Source organism: Amborella trichopoda, chromosome 8 (genome assembly GCF_054954075.1).
Source record: "Amborella trichopoda isolate Santa Cruz 75 chromosome 8, AtrichopodaSantaCruz75HAP2 v2.0, whole genome shotgun sequence".
Taxonomy (NCBI): domain Eukaryota; kingdom Viridiplantae; phylum Streptophyta; class Magnoliopsida; order Amborellales; family Amborellaceae; genus Amborella; species Amborella trichopoda.
Genome location: NC_142343.1, coordinates 9,264,385 through 9,286,472, shown reverse-complemented (window position 1 = coordinate 9,286,472; position 22,088 = coordinate 9,264,385).

The window sequence follows — 22,088 nt, the reverse complement described above, 5'->3', positions numbered from 1 at the left end:
TGGGCCATACTAAGCAAACGATGTTTGCTAATACTGGACTGTGCTTGACGGTCTAGGCCAGTCGGTTGAGAAAAACCCATGTTACCTAGGCATAGAGTACAAACCGATAAGGGTTCTAATGGGTCATCCCTTGATGAAGTCGGAGTACGTCCGGATGAGTGAGCAAAGGGACTGTGTGACCCTTGTATGTGATAGTGGCCTTCAGAGAAGAGGGTGAAAGCCTCATTTATATACCATCACACGACATGCATATCGATAGACTGTTTCGAAAAAGCAAACTACCTTTCAGGGTGAACCGTATGCATGTGCCAGAGATACCCCTATGCGCCATAGAAGTTGTAGTCGCATCAGGTCGAGGTGATCTTTAGTCTGTTTCTAAGGGAGAGCCTGAAATCTACATACTGGATTCGCGACCCGTTGGCTCATCAGCCAGACTTTGGTGACATACTAATGAGTCCCTACATGGATTGTGAATCATGAAAAGTACTGGGTCGGTTTGATAAAGCAAGTGTGGTATATAATCCATAGTTGATGGTGGAGTGCCCTAGTGTTTGATTTATTTAATTCCTAGACCATATGGATCATTTTTTCATCTAATAAATTTAATTATGTTTTTTTTATGATATATATGGTTATAGAATTATTATTTAAATTTTTTTAGATTTTTGAATATTTTATTTATCAAATTTGGATTTATAAAATCAGAGATATTGATTTTATATTGATTTAATTATTGTAGATACCTCATTTTAAATCTGGCAAATTCTATGGTTTTGTGAACCTTTATGACCATATTATCATAGTAGACCTAATTTAATTACCTCAAAACTACCCAAATTTATCCAAATTTGAATTAGAGCCCAAAAGCTTTTCAACGGTCTAAGAATCGTCTGAATCGGACCTACGGATAAAAATATATAATAAATGATAATTTAGTCTCTGTGAGACCCAACTGTCGGGCCGCCGGTCGGGATGTAACAGGCCCGACAGGCTCAGACACAGACTGATGATGCAGTCAACGCATTTGATGATGCAATAAACATGTTTTTTTTAATTAGATAAGGCTAAAACTTCAAGATAAATCCAAATTTTTTTGAAAAAACTCCAAAAAATTTAGGAAAAATCACCGATTTAATCTTATAAATACCCCCTCTCCCTAAGCCAAAAGGCGATAGGAAAAGAGACCAAAAAAACCTTAGAAATTCTCAAAATTAGAAAAATTATCCAAAAATACCAAAAATAGGAAAAACCTTTATAAAATTCTTAAAAATTTACGAAAAATCCAAAAAATTAGAGAAAGTCCCATAATTCATATTCAACTTCTGGATATCACAAAACTCTTAGAAAATTAAGGAAATTCTCCTCCAGACCCGAAGAAAGACCGACAGCTTTAAAAAAATATCTAGATTGAAAACCTTAGAGAAGATAGAAACCTTAGCCTCCTGAAATCCTAACCCCCAAAACTGAGAAAACCTAGACCTATGGCACAAAAATCCTAGATCAAAACTAGAATTAGGGCACAACAACCCTAGATATAACCATTTACACTAGAGATCTGTTGATCAACATCCGAATCAAAGAGGCAAAGAGGAACAGTTTTGATACGGGCGAGCCCTCGAAGGCTCGAGAATCCCGAGCCATCCGACCCGGTATGGTATTATTTCTTCCTCTCTCTTTCTTCTTCCTTTTACTGTTTTGCTTCTTTTATTTATTTTTTATCTATTAACTTGTCTTAAAAATCATATTTTAATGCTTTGGACAATGTTGGCTCTGCCACATATCTAAGAGTAGATCTCCTCGCTTTCGGGCAAATCTGACCTCAGATCTGAATTTGATCTGTCCCACTTTCTCTACCACTTTATTTACATCTTTTTAATTAGTTTAAGGTGTTAAAATTCGAGAGATCTTCATCGGAAGATCTATCCGATATTCATCGTAAACAGTTTTGTGCCCACCGTAGGGCGATTTCGAGCTTCATCCAAGCTTCAAAATACGATTTTTATTAACTATTTTCACTGTTTTCAGTCCCAAAAGTCAGTTGTGACCAGAATTCAAGGTTTTGGTGCTCCGAAACTCTGTTTTTTTGGGCGACACTCCCTGTGTCGGTCGCCCAAATTCAAAGGTCTCAGAAACCTCTGGAAATTTGTGGATCTGTTCTAGGGACTCTTTTGTAACTATGAAAAAACTTTCAGATCAAAATAAAATTTTTAAATATACAAAACAAATATTTTTTAGTTCAATATGGGCCTTTCAATTTTACTTTATTTTAATTTATTTCATCATAAATAGTTTTATTTCCTACTTCTTCCAAGTTTAAAGATGTCTTATTTCATCAAGATTAACAAGACAAAAATTATAAAAAATAAAAAATAATAATTTTTTGGGCGACACTAGCTGTGTTGCCCACCCTGCAAGGGCGACACCACCCATTCTCCCAACTGCAAGTATCCCAGAAAAATTTTGGGACCCCACAAGACCATTCCAGGGACTTTTGGCTCCTTGTTGACCAATTTTTTACCTAAAATAATTTTTTTAAAAATATAAAAAAATATATTTTTTGTTTTAGATAGATCTGTTCTGTTTCTGCCCTTTTGATTTTATTTTAGTTTGTTAATTTTGACTGAAATCAGATTTTCCCTGCTTTCACCATGCTTAGTTTAATTGTGTTTCATCAAAATTAAAAAGATAAAAAAAAGTAAAAAAATAAAATTAAAATAAGTTGCTTACCCCTCAAAACCTAGACCCACTCTTAGTCCGAGCCGAGGCTCGTGCACCATCTAGTCTAGATCTTAGTCTAGGTTCTAGCATAGGTCTACGCTTAAGAGTTGCCTCTAGAGCTAAACTAGGCTTACCCTAGTTCAGGGTATTAACCAAAATCCATTGAGTCTAGTCTTAGCCTAGGTCTTAGCTAAGGTTTTTTCCCCTAGTGTCAGGTTAGGTTTGCTCTAAGTCGTCGAGTTTAGATCTTACCTAAGTTTAGATTTTAGAACCCAGCCAAAAGCAATCACCATGTCAGTCACTCAAGGTTACTATGATGACTGCTCCACAACCGACTATAAGCCTAACCTGCCCAAACCTAGGGACCAGTATGCTGCAATCTCTTGGAGTTATCGACAGACCTCAGGACAATCCATTATCCAACGCCCAAGTCTTCAATTAGAGGAAGAGTCCCAAGCATCCACTCCTAATCCTGAGATCTGTGTGGCCCGAAAAGCCGGCTCCACCTGAAAAACCTTGAATAGTCAGGGAGTCCGACCAGGCGTTGTCCTACAGGGGATTTTAGGCAACCAAAGTAGAAATCGAGTGACGGAAGAAATTCATGCAACATCTAAAGCCAATTCCCGTAACTCGAACGAAGATAACTTTGAGGTGCAACGATCTCAAAACCAAGACCCACATAGGTCTAGGGGATCTAACCCAACCTCGAGCCACCATAGTACAGCTCATGATGTCTTGAACACTGTACGAAGCAGAGGAGCCAACTCAAACTAACCCTTAGGCAAGATAGGCGTCCAAGCTACCCTCAAAAGTCTAGTTGACCTAGGTTACACTATTCATGCCCCAGCTTACGGGTCCATCCCAAACCAAGTTAGTGGTATAGGTCGACCCTTAGCACAACCGAGTCTGCCGATTCTTCAATCAATCCCTCTGGTTCATCTGGTCCAACAGACCGTGCAATTTCTGCAACCGGTGGCAACACCTATGGGTCAGTACGCCCCTCAGACACCAATGTATCAAACCGCCCCGGTGACTGTGGCTTATCAAAATCAAACCCATGCAGGACACCATAGACCCCAAGTTTCAACTTATCAGTCTACGCTTGGGAACCAATAACTAGTAGGCCTATTCTCATGCCAAATACTCAACATGAAGACACCTTAAAAGCAATGCAGGATATGCTTGAAAGAATGGGCATGCATGAAATTCTACCCCCAAAGGCCTATGTTCATGAGACCCTTTGAGACAAGGAAGACCTTCTCCTGGGATTTGTCATCTCAGAATTTAGAAATGGGACGAGCGATCCAGATACTCATGTCAACGCGTACCTTCTCTCCATTCGAGCTTTGCGAGACACGCCTAACCAATTGAAGGCCATCTTTTCACAAATATTGACCGGTGAGGCCTTGAACTGACATCAGAGAACAATGTCTGCTCGACCACACATCACTCCAGACGAAATGTTCAACCTATTAGTCTCTTACTACCACGGGTCGACACCAAGACCTCTCTCCCTAGGCAAACTCAGTGCAACAAAACAAAACCCAAGAGAATCTTCGAGGATATCATCGGTCGATTTCGTGAGGTGGTAATGCGGGTCATAAAATGTCTACTTACAGACCCGGCCAAGATTTCCATAGTCTTAGAAAATGCTGCTTCCAAGTACAGGACCTTCTTCATCCAAGGTCTTATGCCCCACTCTTTCAACTCCAAGATCGAGCGAGTGGTGAGACATGAAAGGGCCAGAGGTACACCCCTCAGCACCAAGCTCGACAACAAGCCGATAACAACTCCCCAAAATAAGAACAAAAACAACGGGAATGCTTCTAGTAAGGTTAATGAGATCATCGTTAACGGATCAGCCCACAGTTCAACTACTCAGCGCAACAATCAGAATCAAAACTGAAGGGGTCAGCCTACAGCCAACACTCAAAATAATAGCCAAATGCGAGAGGATAATTTCACCCCTATTAAAGACTCATTAAAAAAAGTGTTGGAATTACTCTTACCTAAGAATATGGTTTATATCCCACCACCATCTGAACCACCATTTCAAGTCACAGATAAGAGCAGGTGGTGCAAATGGGATCAAAACTATGCTCATGATACTCAAAACTGCATATATTTGAAATAAGTGATTCAATGGTTAATCAATAGGGCGGACATCACTGTCGCATCTAGAAATCAACATGTTGAAGAGCCTAATCAAAAGATGGGTACCTTCACAAATCCTCTACCTAAAAAATGGTCATAACAACCAAAAAGCCAGGAGCTCAAGAGAACTCGAAAGAGAACCTTGTCATTCACAAGATTGAGTGTGGAGGCAGAGAAGAGGAACCCAGTCAGTTCATATTGGCTTGTGATCATCACTTTCAAGAACCTGAAGAAGATCTTTTGAACCTTCTAACAGGAAGCCCTTCATCTCCAAACCTCGATAACCTTTCCAAATGGGACCAATATGACGAAGATGACACACTAGAGATTGATATGGTCTGGACCAATGAAAATGCATCATCTTCCAAACATGGAGCCAACACCCCAAAGTCTCCCATTACTCTTGCTAGAGCTGACCCTATTGAGCTTCAGGTTGGCGAGGTCGACTCCTTAACCCGAAGAGGCTAAGTGTTCAAACTCATTTAATTGATGGCCGATACTCTCGATAAAAGAATGAGAAATACCTCAAAAAACCAAACAACCAGCTGGGGTCGTAGATCACGAACTGAACAAGGAAATTCAAGGATCTGCAACCACCTATGATCTACCAGCTCATCTTGGGAAGATCCAGGCTCAAATCTCCATCTTGGAGCTACTTGCCAATTCACCACACATAGAGCCCAAATCGAGAAGGTCCTTGCAAAGACGCACATGCCGAGCAACACACAGCCGGATGAGTTGTGCGGAATGATCAACCAGCTGATGGCACCAATACCAATCGTGTTCACAGATGATGACATCCCAGTCAGCTTCAACCGATTTCACGTCCAACCTCTGCACATCATCGTCTTTATGCAAGGATATGAGATACAAAGAGTGCTTGTTCATAATGGGGCATACTTAAACATATGCCCTATGAAAACAATGAGGGAGATAGGCAAAAGCCTGGATGACTTCAAGCCATGTCAACTAACTATCGCGGGATATGACGAAACCAAAAGACAAGTTATAGGCATACTGCCTCTCACACTCAAGATAGGCCCTACATCCAAATGATAAAATTTTATGTCTTGGACATAAAACCTTTTTTCAACATGCTGTTAGAAAGACCATGGCTGCATGAAAACCTCGTGGTCACCTCTACACTCCATCAATGCCTCAAATTTTCAACTAAAAAAGGCGTCGCAAAGGTATGTGCTAAACCCTTGCTTTTCTCAATCCTAGTATACATAACGGGAAGCTAGTTGTAGGAGTCGAGCTCGGAGAAATCCCGCTCGCTTCCTTCGAGCAAGCCGATTGTGCCACCTTACACCTAGAGGCCGGTGACCCTGTTCCTCAAATTTTACAAACTTCTGCATCGATGGATGACATTATCCAATGTCAACATCGATACTGTTTCGGGTCCCTCGAAGCTTGGTACATGCTCTTCTCCCAAGGCTTCTAACTAGGCCAAGGCTTGGGTAGTCAAGGGCAAGGCGTAATGGAAACAATTTCTGAATCATTCGAAGTCAAAATTGAAAACGGACATCGAAGAGGTCCCGAGTGTTCTCTCACCTTATTGCAAAGCCGAATGAAGCATTCAAGCTATCTGGGCTTTGTATTTGGCGGCATTCAAAGCCTTGATCCTCTTGATGTCCATCCTTCAAAACGGCCTAAGGTGATCCTTGAATCCCCAAAGAGGAATAACTCTTTTTCCACATCTCTGCACACACAAGAACTGCGAATTGAAGACCTTTTTGCTGACTTTGATTTGAAGGTATGCACAATCGGCTTTGACACAGCCAAGTGTGCTCATCCACCGATTTAAACCCAGGAACGGAATTGGTCGATCACTCCCCTATCTTGAGAATCGCTGGAAGAATACCAACGACACCTTCAAGTCTCGGTGCCAAAAAACGGATAGGCGCAGGGTGGCCAACTAACCACCCTACGTATCCAATCCCTAACATTTCTCTCGTGAGTCCCATAAGGGACAACTCTTGTGTTATTTCAAAAACCGTTGAAAAGTCAAAACATAATAAAACTGATAATAATGAAAAAGAATTTTCAAAAACGGTGAACACTCAAGATAGCCCGATAATGGTGCACAATACCCAAGATGATGAATTGGATAACCAAGACGAAGATCAAGAGAGCCAAGAGTCTGAAAAAATCCCTCAACCTGAGGAACTCACTTCCCATGTTGAGCAATTCAAGAAGAGATTCGATGGTGACCCAATGGATATCGTCGAAGAGACGATCGAAATAAACCTAGGAACTGAGAAGGATCCAAGGTTAACCAAGATTGGAACCTCCCTATCTATTGAGGAGCAGGAAAAAATGATTTCCTTTATCAAGGAATATCGCGATGTCTTCGTCTAGTCATACGATGATATGTCAGGGCTAGATCCCACATTGGTACAACATCACCTAATATTCAATGAAGGAGCCAAGCCTGTAAGGCAGAAACTTCAACGTCATAAGACCCATCTTGAGTTCAAAATTAAAGAATAAATCGACAAGCTACTCAAAGCGAAGTTCATTATCCTCGTCGATTACTCAGAATGGTTAGCCAACATAGTGGTCGTACCCAAGAAAGACGGGGAGGATCCAAGTGTGTATTGACTATAGAAACCTCAACAAGGCATGCCCAAAGGACAATTTTTCATTACCAAACATAGATGCCTTGGTCGACAACACTGCGGGGTACGAGATGTTATCATTTATGGACGGCTTCTCAGAATACAACCAGAAATTCATGGTAGAAGAAGACCAGACCAAGACTTCGTTCATAACGTATTGGGGAACTTACTACTATAAAGACATGCCCTTCGACCTAAAAACTTTACGGGAAACTTATCAGTGGGCAATGGCTAGCATCTTCCATGACTTAATGCACACCATCATGGAAGATTATGTCAACGATATTTCGATCAAGTCGAAGACTAGGCCTGATCATTTCACCAACCTGAGAACCATTTTCAAAAGGCTCTAAAAACATCAACTCAAACTCAAGCCCAAAAATGTGCCTTTGGGGTTGAATCCGGCAAATTACTAGGCTTTATAGTAAGCCAAAGAGGTATTGAGGTTGACCCGCCCAAAATACGAGCCATCAATGAAATGCCCTCTCCCCGGAACATCAAAGAAATTCGTGGGCGGCAAAGTCGCATACAAGTCATAAGGCATTTCATCTTACAACTAGCAGACATGTACACACCGTTTAATAGACTACTCAAGAAAGATATCCCATTCATATGGGATAATGAGTGTCAAAAAGCGTTTGATCAAATCAAGTAGTACCTCACCAAACCTCCCATCCTTAGTCCTCCTAGTCTAGACAAACCCATGTTCCTATACATGACAGTGAGAGACAAGACCACAGGGGCAATGTTAGGACAATACGATGATCATGAAAATGAACAAATAATATACTACATCAGCAAGACTTGGTGGACTATGAGATACGATACACGGATGTGGAGAAGTATTGCTTGATGCTTGTGTGGGCCATGCAAAAGTTAATACACTATGTCTTATCTCATTCAATCAAGCTCATCTCAAAAATAGACACACTCAAGTACCTATTGGAGAGACCGGTCCTGAACGAACGTTTGGCGAAGTGGAGAATGTTATTGAGCAAGTTCGAGATCTAATATGTTACTCAAAAATCGATCAACAGACAAGCCATTGCTGACCACTTAGCTGGACACGCATTGCCAGATAACACTCTCATCAACACGGATCTCCTTGATGAGACCCCTTCACGATTGAGGAATCAATTTGGGAGCTATACTTCGATGGTGCAAGGAATGAATACGGGTTACGTATAGGAGTCATATTATGCTCACCCGAGAAGATTTTAATGTCAACAGGCATCATATTAAATTTCCCATGTACCAATAATATTGCTGAATATGAAGCCTTGATAGCCGAGCTTGAGAACGCTATGGGAATGAAAATCCAACAAATACGAGTGATTGGTGACTCATTACTCGTCATATACGAAGTTCAAGGGATTTGGAAGGTGAAAGAAGAATAGCTCAAGCCCTATCAAGAAAAGGTGGAAAAGATGATACCATATTTCAAGAAATTTCAGCATGTAACTAGGGAAAATAATCGGTTCGCCAAGTCCCTTGCGACCCTTGCTTCAATGATTGATATTTCTCCAGAAATCACCACGCTGCCATTCTATATTAGGAACAAACATAATCCTTCGCCACCAAGGATCGAAGAAGAAATAGAGCAAGAGAATGAGAACAATGGGGAACTGTCTCTCGTGGCTTTAGATGCACTAATTAAGGTAAAACCATGGTTCCATGATATTCTGTCCTTGCTGAAAGATGGGTTATACCCTGAAGGAGTCACCAAAAAAGATAAAGAAGCCCTTCGAAGTTTTTCTATGGGATTCTTAGTAAGAGATGATCTATTGTTCAAAAAGTCCTTTGATGGCATCATTCTACGGTGTCTTGATCAGCTAGAAATCGACCAAGTACTGACAGAGTTACACAATGAAGGAAGTCATTCTGGCGCAGCCGCCTTAGCTCTGAAATTCAGTCGCTAAGGCTATTACTGGACCACCATGGCTGAAGACTGTTGGAAGTTTGTAAAAAGGTATCCCAAATGTTAGCTTTATGAAGACCTCATCCATGCACCGTCCGTACCACTCAACTCAACACCGCCTATATGACCCTTTGCCATGTGGGGTCTTGATATCATCAAAATGATCTCACTGAAGGCCTCAAACGGACACTGTTTTATATTAACGGGTACATAGTACTTCACCAAATAGGTAGAAGCCGCATCATTTATCAAAATTGAGGGACAACATGTTGCCCATTTCATAAAGAACAGTATTGTATTCAGATTCGGTGTGTTCCTGAGTAATGATAATGGATCCAATCTAAAAAATGAAAGGATCTCTAAGGTATGTAAAAGTTTGGGATAACGCATAAATTCTCCACACCTTACTACCCTCAAGGAAATGGACAAGCAGAGGCTACAAACAAAGGACTTCTCATAATTATAGACAGAATAATAGAAGGTGGCAAAGATTGGCACGAAAAGTTAAATGACGCGCTATAGCATAACCCCATACTCATTGGTGTATAGTATGGAAACAGTGTTACCCATTGAAGTTGAGACAACGTCTCTCCGAGTGCTTATTCATAAAGATTCAGATGAGGAACAAAAGATCGAAGCACGAATTGCTGCGCTCGTTAATTTGGATGACAGACTACTACGAGCAACACAAAATATTGTTGCTTACCAGCATATAATAGAGAGGGCAAACCAAAGTAAAGTTGTTCCTCGACAGTTCAAGGAAGGGGACATGGTACTCAAGAAAATCTTCCACACTCCTGCAAACCCACACCCTTTAGGCAAGTTCAAACCCAATTCGGAGGGGTCATTCGTGGTCACCCGAGTGAACGTAGGCAATTCTTACAACTTCAAGAATCAAGAGGGGTGCAAGCTCAACGGCCCCACCAATGCGATGTATCTCAAAAAATACTACCCATAACGGGTCCAAAAGAGTGGTGAAAACCTGAAAAGGCATCAAAAAAAAAAAAAAAAAAAAAGGACGTGGTGAAAACCTGAAAGGGCATCATAGGTAAAAAATAAAAATAAAAACTCCAAAAATGAGCTTTTGATTAAAAAATACTCAAGTACAAACATGGACTTGCAAATTCCAACAATAAGGCACAAGCAGAACCTGAGGGCGAAGACTCCTCCTAAACCCTACAGGTTCCTAACAAACCAACTCATAAAGATGCGGGAGCGTGATATGAATGGAAAGCCGAAGTGACTTCGACGAATCCTGGAAGAATAGTGAAACCTCTCTAAGATGAAAGCTCAGCAAGAATCTAGAGAACTTTTCATGGACCTGCGACGCACAGGATGAAAGGTCCAAAGGTAAAAAGACAACTTCGAGACTTTTAAGTTCTCACGATCCTACAAGGAAATCCTTTCATCATCTTTAAGTAAAATATAATAAAAAAAATGACCACCAAATGGGTCACAGGTGGCAAAACTGTAAGGATCGCCCCTTTTAAAAGCGCTTTTTCAATCTGATTGTTGAAACCCTCCATTTCCAAAACCCTTTTAGAAATGACTTCCTCCATCACAACAAGAGATTAAATTGTTAGTCGATCTAGCCTCGTTCTCGAAGCCAACTTCCTACGCCTGTTATGAAGGCTTAAAACTAGTCAGTCACTCCATGGTTGTATGAGTATAACTGCCAACTACCACATATCGAAGATGGGTGAACCTCGCTAATGATGATATTAGCTAGTCTGGGAGAGTTTTTCTCCCGATTGGATCCCCTGAGGCGGAATGAGGCAAGCTCATCCGCTTGTGAGTGTACGATGTCCAAGTCCAATTTGAAAAACGTCAAACTCGTATGACGTAAAAGAGCTGAGACAGGATAAACGTCAAACTCGTGCGACATAAAAGAACAAAGACATGATAAGCATTAAACTCGTGCTACATTAAAGAGCCGAGATAGGATAAACGTTAAACTCGTGCAACTTAAAAGAGCCGAGACAGAATAAGCATCAAACTCGTGCAACGTTAAAGAGCCGAGACAGGATAAATGTCAAACTCGTGCGACGTAAAAGAGTCGAGACAGGATAAACATCAAACTCATGCGACGTTAAAGAGTCGAGACAGGATAAACGTCAAACATGTGTGACATAAAAGAGCCGAGATAGAAAAAAAAAAAATTCCGTCAAACTCGTGAGATGTAAAAAAGTCGAGACAGGGACCATCCAGCGCCATATGACGTGAAAGATTAGGTGTATCCAGGGCACAACCACCCTATTCAATGAAAAAATGTCAAACTTGTGCGATGTAAAAGAGCCTAGACATGGAACGTCCAGCCCCGTATGACATGAAAGTCGGGTTTATCTAGGGCACAACCACCCCGTTCAATGGAAAATCATCAAACTCGTGCGATGTAAAGGAGCTGAGACAGGAACCGTCTAGCCTCGTATGACGTGAAAGGTCAAGTGTATCCAAGGCACAACCACCCTATTCAATAGAAAAACATCAAACTCGTGCGACGTAAAAGAGCCGAGATAGGGACCGTCCATTCCCATATGACGTGAAAGGTCAGGTGTATCCAGGGCACAACCACCATGTTCAATGGAAAAAAGTCAAACTCGTGCGATGTAAAAGAGCCGAGACAGGTATCGTCTAGCCTTGTATGATGTGAAAAGTTAGGTGTATCCAGGGCACAACCACCCTGCTTCAATAAAAAAACGTTAAACTCGTGCGACGTAAAAGAGCCGAAGCAGGTACCGTCTGTCCCTGTATGATGTGAAAGGTCGGGTGTATCCAAGGCATAACCACCTTGTTCGATGGAAAAACGTCAAACTCATACGACGTAAAAGAGTCGAGGCAGGTACCGTCTAGCCCCGTATGATGCAAAAAGGTCGGGTACATCCAGGGCACAACCACCCTGTTCGATGGATTCTGTCTATCCTTGTATTGATGTAAAAGGGTCGGGTGTATGATCTATCGTTGCATGACACTAAACTTCTTAGAGGGCTCTATGGTTGCAGGAGTTAAAACTGCTAACCGATATTGTTTTTCAAAATATCTTTCTCTTTTTAAAATTTTCACTATATGTCTTGTGTTTTTCAAAAACTTTAATTTCTTTATTAAAATTGTAACATGGTCTTACTCCGGGTTCTATTTCAAATCTCCCCCTACTTTCAAAAATTCTAAAAAAGTCTTAAAAAAAACGAAGGAGCTTGGACACCCGTATATGATGATTACCACGTTGCTGCGTTTGCCACGTTGCTGCCTCATCTCTTACTTCGGATTCGGCCAGACAAGTCTCTTTCTATAGAAAGCCTTTTCTTATAGACAGCCTTAGGAAACCTTAAGGAGATCAAAGAAGATGTTAGGGTTAAAATTTTCAAACTGCAAAACCCCTGAAGTTAAGTAGCATGGCTAGAAAATCCAACTCGAGTTTCAAGCTTGTATAACTCACAAACATCTCACACCGAAAACCCTAGGAGGAAAAATGCCCTAGATGGGTGAGCTCGGTGATCGCAATGACTTGGAGGGATAGTTGGTGTGCCCCTTGACCACGTGACCTTAGAAAGAAATTTAAAATGTCTATTTTATCTTTGACGTTCATCTGCCCCTCGAAGGACAGGGAACTTCAAGGTGTCTACTTCTTTGTCACTCACCTGTCCCTCGAAGGACATGGAGTGTCAAAAAGGGGATACCCTATTTTAAATATGGAAAATTCTATGGTTTTTTGAACCCTTACGACCACATTATCCTAGTAGACCCAATTGAGTTACCCCAAAACTACCCAAGTCTTATCCCAATTTGAAGTAGAGCTCAAGAGCTTTCCTACGATCCAAGAATCGCCTGAATCGGACCTACGGATAAAATGATATAATAAATGATAATTTAGTCCCTATGAGACCCAATTGTAGGGCCGTGGGGCGGGTTGTAACGAGCCCGACAAGCCCAGACGCGGGCTGATGATGCAATCAACGCATCTAATGATGCAGTAAATACGTTTTCTTTAATAGATAAGGCTAAAAGTTCAAGATAAATCCAACAAATTCTAAAAAAACTCCAAAAAATTTAGAAAAAAATCACCAATTTAATCTTATAAATACCTCATCTCCCTAACCCAAAAAGAGAGAAGAAAAGAGACCAAAAAAAAAAAAGAAATTCTCGAAATTAGGAAAATTACTTAAAAATATCAAAAATAGTAAAAACCCTTAGAAAATTCCTAAAAATGTAAAAAAATCCCAAAAAATTAGAGAAAGTCTCATAATTCATATTCAACGTCTGGAGATCACAAACACTTGGAAAACTAAGGAGACTCTCCTCTAGACCTAAAGAACGACCGACAACTTTAGAAAAATCTCTTGATTGAAAACCATAGAGAAGATAAAAACCCTAGCCTCCTGAAGTCCTAACCCGCAAGATTGAGAAAACCTAGACCTAGGGCACAAGAACCCTAGATCAAAACTAGAATTAGGGTACAACAACCCTATATCTAACCCTTTACACCAGGGATCTGTTGATCAATATCCGAATCAGAGAGGCAAAATGACCAGTTCTAATACTAGCGAGCCCTTGAAGGCTCGGGAATTTCGGGCCATCCGGCTCAGTTTGATATTATTTCTTCATCTTTCTTTCTTTTTCTTTTAACTGTTTTGCTTCTTTTATTTATTTTTTATCTGTTAACTTGTCTTGAAAATCGTATTTTAATGCTCTGGATCATGCTGGCATTGCCACATATCTGAGAGTAGATCTACTCGTTTTCGGGCAAATCTGGCCTCAGATTTGAATTTGATATGTCCCACTTTCTCTACCACTTTATTTACATCTTTTTAATTAGTTTAAGGTGTTAAAATTCAAGAGATCTTCATCGAAAAATCTGTCAGATTTTCATCATAAATAAATATTCAAATAAATTCTAAAATTATTTTATTGAGTTTTAAAAATATTTAAAATTGTATGGGGGCCCATTATGCACATGGGCCCATCATAGCCTACATGGTGGGGCCCATGATATCCTCTCATGGGTGGCACACGCCACCCATTTAGAAACTCTCTATTTTTGTGATAAGTAACTTTGGCTTGTAGTCCAAGTTGCTATATGTTTTGAAAAGGTATGGGCTTGAGGAAGCCTTGAATGATTTTTTGGAAAGCATGAGAAGGCTTGTGCATTATTTTAATATGCACAATATTATATTTGAAATTATTTTATTTAATTTCTATTGATGGGAAAATAGTTTAGGAAAGGGAGATAAAAGTTTTAGTACTTTCCATAATGTTGATGGCTCATTTATGGAATGGATGGATCAAATATCTCACCCCACAAGTCACCCAAGATTAATGGTTCATATTCAATCTCACAAGAAGGGCTAAGCCAAGGAAAACCCTAAGAACCCTAATCTTGTTGAAAACCTATAAAAAATGATTTTCTCTACACCTCATCTCTTATGCCTAATTCTCATATTTTTCTCTCATATCCTACAAAGGGGCATGCCCCCACTTAAAATTTCTCTCTCTCTCTCTCTCTCTCTCTCTCTCTCTCTCTCTCTTAAGAAAAGTTTTTCTCCCTCATGAAAGCCCAAAGGGGGGCACGTCTCACTCTCCCATCTTTGAGATCTCTCTCTCACACATTGTGAAAGAACCTAAGGGTTTTGGTTTTAGGGTTCTTTTATTTCCCATCTCTCAACTATGGATTTATGACTAAAGGTTTTAGGGTATAGCAAAAAGAGAATCTATATCTCTCAAACAAAGTTGCTAAGAGAATTCACCTAGGGTTTGAGTTTGTGATCAAAAGGGTTCATATTCTATTAGTGTAATTTGTCGTAAACTTACTTTCCCGATTGAGATTGAAGGTTAATCATTGATCCCACGTCATCGGATAGTGGTGACTCGGTGTGGGGTATAATAAGCTCGGTTGAGGTAATCTCCAGCACTCTCTTTCTGTTTATTGCTATATTTAATTATATTGCTTTATATTCCCAAGCATAAGAATTGTGGATATTTTCTTTGTCTAAAGAAAATTGGTTTAATGATATCAAGGTTTTAAGATATTGAATTTTTTGGTTTTATTTTCTTTAAGCAAGAGTAATTGTAATAAGACTACTTGTAAGTAATATATGCCAAAAGAAAAGAAAAAGAAAAGGGGTGAAAAGAAAAAATAAAATAAAATTCTTCAACAAGATCGCATTAGTCTTTCTTTCACTTTCTGTCATCTCTCTATAAGTTAAGGTTTCATAATCATGGAGAGAAACATAGAAACAAAAAATTATTCTCAATCATTCTAGAAAAGTCCTCGATCAATACGATTTACAGTCCCACAATGCTCATTTTTCAATACCTATGATTTTTGACGGGTTTCATGATTTCCTCTACTCTCCTTTAAAGTTCAACATTGCTTCAATAACCTTTAGGACATTCTTCGTATTCAGGACACTTGTAATCCAAGAAGTAAAATTTCAACCAGTTCCTCCACAATAGAGTGATCAGCTTCCATAACCATATCGGGTAATCTTTTGATCTTCCTTCAAAAATTAATGGGGTGTCCAAATTTATCAGAAAATGGGTCCTTGATTAGTTTACTTTCCTTCTTATTATTAAACTTAGGGTGCAAGAAGTACCTTCTTGTTATATTTGTGTCTCTATTTTTTTTTTTTTGCACCCAAAAAAAAAAAGTTGTTTACATCCAAACTTAGAGAGCCGGTATATGTTTAAAGTTTAAACTATAAACATCTTAGAAAGCAACCATTATCAAAAAATTGAATCGGTCCTTTTCCAATATTTGATTCTGTGTTGTATAGTTTTCTTCATTTCTTTTAGAAGTTCATGCGCAATTTGTGAGTCCTCGAATAAAGAATGCGTTTTACCTTAATTAGCAGTCCAAGTAGTTGAAGGCATTGTTTCGTAGGGATGTCTACGCACTGGTTCAACTTTATGTGTCTCTCTAGTTAGAAGTAACTATGGTTTCCATGGATTGATTCAGTGTTTGAAAAATCGAATCGGCCTCGAAAACCAACCAAAGGTCAGGTCCGAGTAATTGATAAACCAACCGGTTCAACAGGCCTAACGGGTCCCGATTGGTACAAAAGTATTAAAAAAATACAAAAAGAATCTCAAAAAATATGAAAAATATATTTAAAGCATGATTAAACAAAGCACATCCAAATGAAATTTGAAAATAGTGAAAAGAAAAAAATTATAAAAAAAATCTTAGGGTTTTTTTAAATTTTTTAAGAAATGATAGAAAAATGTAACAATAAGTATATACAGCCAAAACACTTTCCAATCATTGCCAAAATGACAAGAAGCATTAGAAAACACATTATAAACAAATCCCTTAATTTTTGGGATCACACACACACACACACACACACACACATATATATATATATATATATATATATATATATACCCGGCCGGACCACTAAATTCAGACCGGCCAGTGCCCAATTCTGGTTTGACCGGTCGATGCCGAGTTGGACCGGCCGAGTTTGTTCTTGTGTCGATTGTGTATGTTTTTTTTTTTTTTTTTTCTTTTGAACAGTAACGTACGACTTATTATTAATTCATATGTAAAATACAAGATGTTCAAGCAATGACACAATATTACATAAAAGAAGTAACCAACAGAGAGTGAATATGGACTCCTCCTTTAACAAGAATATTGGCATATTTATTCGTCTCTCCATAACAATGTTGGACCGTTGCCATAGAAGTTGACAAATATCTCAAATTTAATGAAAAATAGTCCTTAATCTCCAAAGGATTTTGACCTTTCTCTTACTCCAAGCAATAACATTTGTCGAGTCTCTTTCAATAATTTTGTCCCCTTCTAAAGTGCATAGTAATTTCAAACCTTCCAACAAATCTCGTGCTTTGGCCTCATTTACTGTTGTGATACCACAAGGACCCGAGTAAACAAAAACAATGTGACCCAAATTATTTATGATGAGTCCATCGTAGCCAGCTGACCCTGGATTCAAAATTAAGTTTGAAGGAATTCACTGGTGGTGGTTTCCAAACAACCTCACTACGAGTGTTGATGGTAACACCCATAGTCGCCACTGTCGAAGGATTGCTAATGATAAGAGTTTTAGGAATAAAGCCACTATCCTTATGTGCAAGGAACCAATTAGCTACAATTGTAAAAATATTCGATTTTAATGTAGACAGATCAGCACTTATACTATCAAAAACTCTTCTATTTCTTTTCTTCCACACACTCCAAAGAAGGCTAACCCAAGCAGATCTCCAAATGATAGTTTCTATCTTTGAAATATCGGGTGTGATCCATTGGTCAAGAAGAGCTATGATATTTTGGGACAAAGTTAATGACAGATTGAAGCACTGGCGAGCTCAATCTCAAAGATAAGTAACAAAAGGGCATAAGAGCAAAAGTGTTGCGAAGTTTCATCACTGAATTTGCACAAGATACATACATTAGTGATAATAAACCCCCTCTTGATAATAAACCTCATCTTTCTCAAATTGTCAACAGTTGCTAATTTATCTTTACACATAATCCATAAGAATAACTACACTTTAAAAGGCACATGCAATTCTGTAATCTTGAATAAACCAGCATCTAATTCTCTCCAACGATCAGAAAATAATAGGTTGTAGGTTGACTTAACCGAAAAGTCTCTTGAAGGGGTAAAATCCCAAATAAAGCTATCATCCATAGTTGGAGTCAAATATGTGTCATTCAATAATTCCAACAATGTTTGATACTCCTCAATGAATCTGTCTGTACCTCTTCTGTACCTGCAAGGAATTTAATCAAACAATATTAGTATAAACACCCCCACTAGCCTCCTTGACAGATGCTAGCGCGTTTAAAGTTTTTGAGAAAACCTCGGAGAAAAGGTTACTCAACGGTTCATCTCCAATCCATTTGTCAAACCAAAATAGAGTGGACTTACCATTCACCACTATTTTTCGGATGTCGATTGTGTATGTATTTGTGTCTACAAATATGTGGCACTCTTACCTATGCGTGCATTTGATCTTATTTATTAAGAAGATGTTATGGTGTTTATGCTTTTGCTTCATCCATACCCTTTTCAATTGCACTTACGAACTTAAGACTACCGACCTTTCTTTTTCCCTTTTGATGTTTCCATTAATTTTGTTTGTGGGTGGGATGCGTTCCAAGACTATGGAATAGGAAAAGATTTATGTAAGGCGTCAACTTTATACTATAGGTACAAGGCACGCCTCTGGAAAACTCTCCAATTAATCTTATCGACCCTGAGATGTTGGATGAGGAAAATGATTTCAAGTCTTAAAAATATTATATATTGTGACACATTATATGGATGTCAAGATTATCAAGTGTTTATAGATTTACTCGATATGTACTATTTAAACTGTAAATCTTGCCTCAAAGAGAAGCAAAAATGTAGGACAAAAACTCAAAAGATGAAGCAATAACAAAAGGTACCATCGTAAGAAATTAATTATGTAGGACAAAAACTCAAAAGATGAAGCAATAACAAAAGGTACCATCGCAAGAAATTAATTGGGAAAAGAGAGAGAGAACAGAAGAACTCAAGAAAGAGTGTGTGTTTGATTCTTGGGAATTCCTTTCTCCCTCTTCCCCAAAAACCCATAGATGCATACGGTGGGGGATTTCTTTTCACTTGGAAACCCAATACCTTGAAATTCAAAATCTTATCTCATATGTTTTCTTTTTTATTTCTCTCTCATTTGATTCCAGTTTTGAAAAAAGAAAATCGGAAAAAGTTTGATGCTAGGTTTTGAGCTAGAGAAAGTGCGAGAACTATTTGAGATCAACTACATGAATCATGTTCTGTCAATTATGTTCAAGATAATTATGTTTTTAACAATGCTGGTCTTTGTTCACTTACTCTTTTTTCTTTTTCTTTATTTTATTTTATTTTATTATTTGGTGATCTAAATGGTATGGGCTACTTTCTAACGATGAAACCAACACTCCTCTTGGTAAGGTTTTATGACTTTTTTTATGATGATTGTCGAGTTTTCATGTCAAGTACCATAATTTGCACCTGATTTCTTTAATGTAGCATTTATCAACAATATCTCTTGGCTTCCCAAACGAAGCTAAGCCATTCAAAGTAGATATATCTACGTTTATTATATTTGATGTCAAAAAAGACCATTCCTCAAATGCACCTCTTGTTGAACATGGTGATACAACAATGGTCTACGGGGTAGGTAACCATGAGGAAGGACCATACAAACCTTTGCTGTCAAGCTCAAAGAAGGAAAAGCAATCCATAACCAACACAATTAAGGAAGGCCAAAATCATTAAACAATTAGGGTTAAAATTGGTAAATAAATCAAGCTAAAAATCCACATATTAAGGAAGTCCATGACATCATTTTGAAGATTGAAGGCATCAATCAAATGGGAAAGGTTTTTATGGTTCCCCTACAACGTAGAAGTTATATCCTCCTCCTATCATCCAGCCGTCTAATTTTGATCGAGAGAGTCACTCATCGTTTGATCTTAGATCCGACGTCTCAAAGTATTTTATTTTAGGTTTTTTATACAAATTGCATAAATCTGAAATTTTGTATGTGTGATCTTCTCATTGGGGCGTACCTATAAAAAAAATTAAAAATAATTTTTCGATAAAATATAATGACCAAAATATCCCTTAAAAATTTTAGGGGTATTTTGATCATTTCATTTTATTGAAAATAATTTTTTTATATTTTTCACTAGTACGAGTTTAATAGAAAAATGGACGTCCAAAATTTGGTGTCAAAATAGTTTATATAAAAAAAATGAAAAATAAAATAGTGTAGAGACATGACATTGTTATTGGGGCAATATTAGCCCTCCATTCATAAAAGACGGTTGGATAAGGGGGAGGATAGAACTTTTATGCTATAGGAGAAGCATAGAAAGCTTGCCCCAATCCAATTGTTGCTACACAGGAGTTGAAGGAAATAAATGCTGGCACCAATGCTAGTGAGCTACTCTTGACAATGAATGAGGAGCAAAAGGCTCTCTAGATCAACAAGACTTTTGTTAAGGAAGATCCTACTATTATGGACTTCATTGTTCTTTTGATATTGACATTTGAACTATGTACCCATGCTCGCTCTCTCTCTCTCTTTTTCTCTCTCAATTGCACACGGTTACTGTGAGTCCGTGTAGAAATCAGTCACCTCTTAAAAATCTATTCTTGAAATGGATTTTTGGACTTAATTTTTAAGGAAATGTAATCTCTAACATGGAGATCATGAATACAAGAAAATAAATAAATTTTTAAAATTAAAAATAATAATTTTATTCAGAAAATATTTGGACCACTAATTTCAATTGTTTTTAGATGGACCACCTATTTGCATCCATTTTTAAGATGGATGCTTTATACCTTGAGACCGCATATTGTAGAAATACAGTTCAGCCCCACATGAAACAATTTTCCTTCTCAATTTGGTCTTGCTTAGTAGTAAAGCACACAGAGTTAAGCCTGGGTTTTTATGTATCAATTTTTTTTGCCATATAATTTGAAAATCCAGGTCATTTTGTCAAGATCATAGCACTGAGATGCCTAGTTTTAGTTTGATTGAAGAGTTCTACATGTTTTTAAGTGCAAGTTGCTTGTTTGGAGGTGTCCTAGAACATTTTCTATAGAAAGGAAAAATGGGTGTTCATCCTACCTTCTTGCCCTTGCAATTGGAACACGAAAGAATAAGTGCTCCTGATGTGGAACTGTGCATCTAAAAGGAATAGAACACAAACATATGATACTTAATGGGAGTGGATGCAACTTAATGCTTAGATGTGGCGACGGGTCGGGTTGGGTCTGGGTCCAGCCGGACTTGGACTTGGACTTGGACTAGGACTCAAACTGAAACCGGACCCAAAAGTATATTATGGGACATGGACTTTGACCTAGACCCAGACCTAGACCCAGACCCAGACCCAGACCTAGACCGGAATTGATTATGGGGGACTCAAATCCAACCTGATCCAACTTGAAAATCAATTTTTACATTAAAATTTTTATATATCTAGGCTATTGGACATGGACCGGACCCGTTAGGTCCAACCCCTGAACCTACACCGAGACCACTGGGTCGGGTCTACCCCTCAGGTCTTGAGTCCACGGGTTCCAATTGCCACCGCGAATGCTCTCTCTCTCTCCATATTTGGTTTTCAAAGTTAGTTTGAGGTGGGTTTTCTCATATAACTTGTAAGGGTGGCAACTGGCCGGCCGCCCGGCCCTTGTTCCCATAGGCCGGCCCAAGCTTAATTCTATGCCTATTAGGGCCGGAGCAGACTAGGCCGGGCAAAAAATTAATGAAGCAAAAATAAAAGAAAAAGGAGGGTTGGGCCAGGCTGATCCGGGCCAGTATTGGCACTAGCCCGGCCCTCGAGCCATAATTTGTGGCCCATGCCCTACTATTTTAGGGCTCAGCCGACCGGACAGGGCCCCCAGCCCATTTCCAATCCTAACTGAACTTGCATGTCCTTTTTTAGTTTGATTGAATACAACTGTTAGGTTCTAATGCAAGTTGCCTAAAGGAGTTCCATACAGTTGTATTCAATCATACCACCTTGCTTTTGGACACTTAAAACATCAAAGGTCTAGTAGTCGTGTTGTTATATTGCCAATCTAAAAGGAGTAGATTTAATTACCTTAAAATTATACTTGGGATGATGGAGTTTCAAATTCGTAAAAGACTCCCTTCAATCACAACTAGGTTTC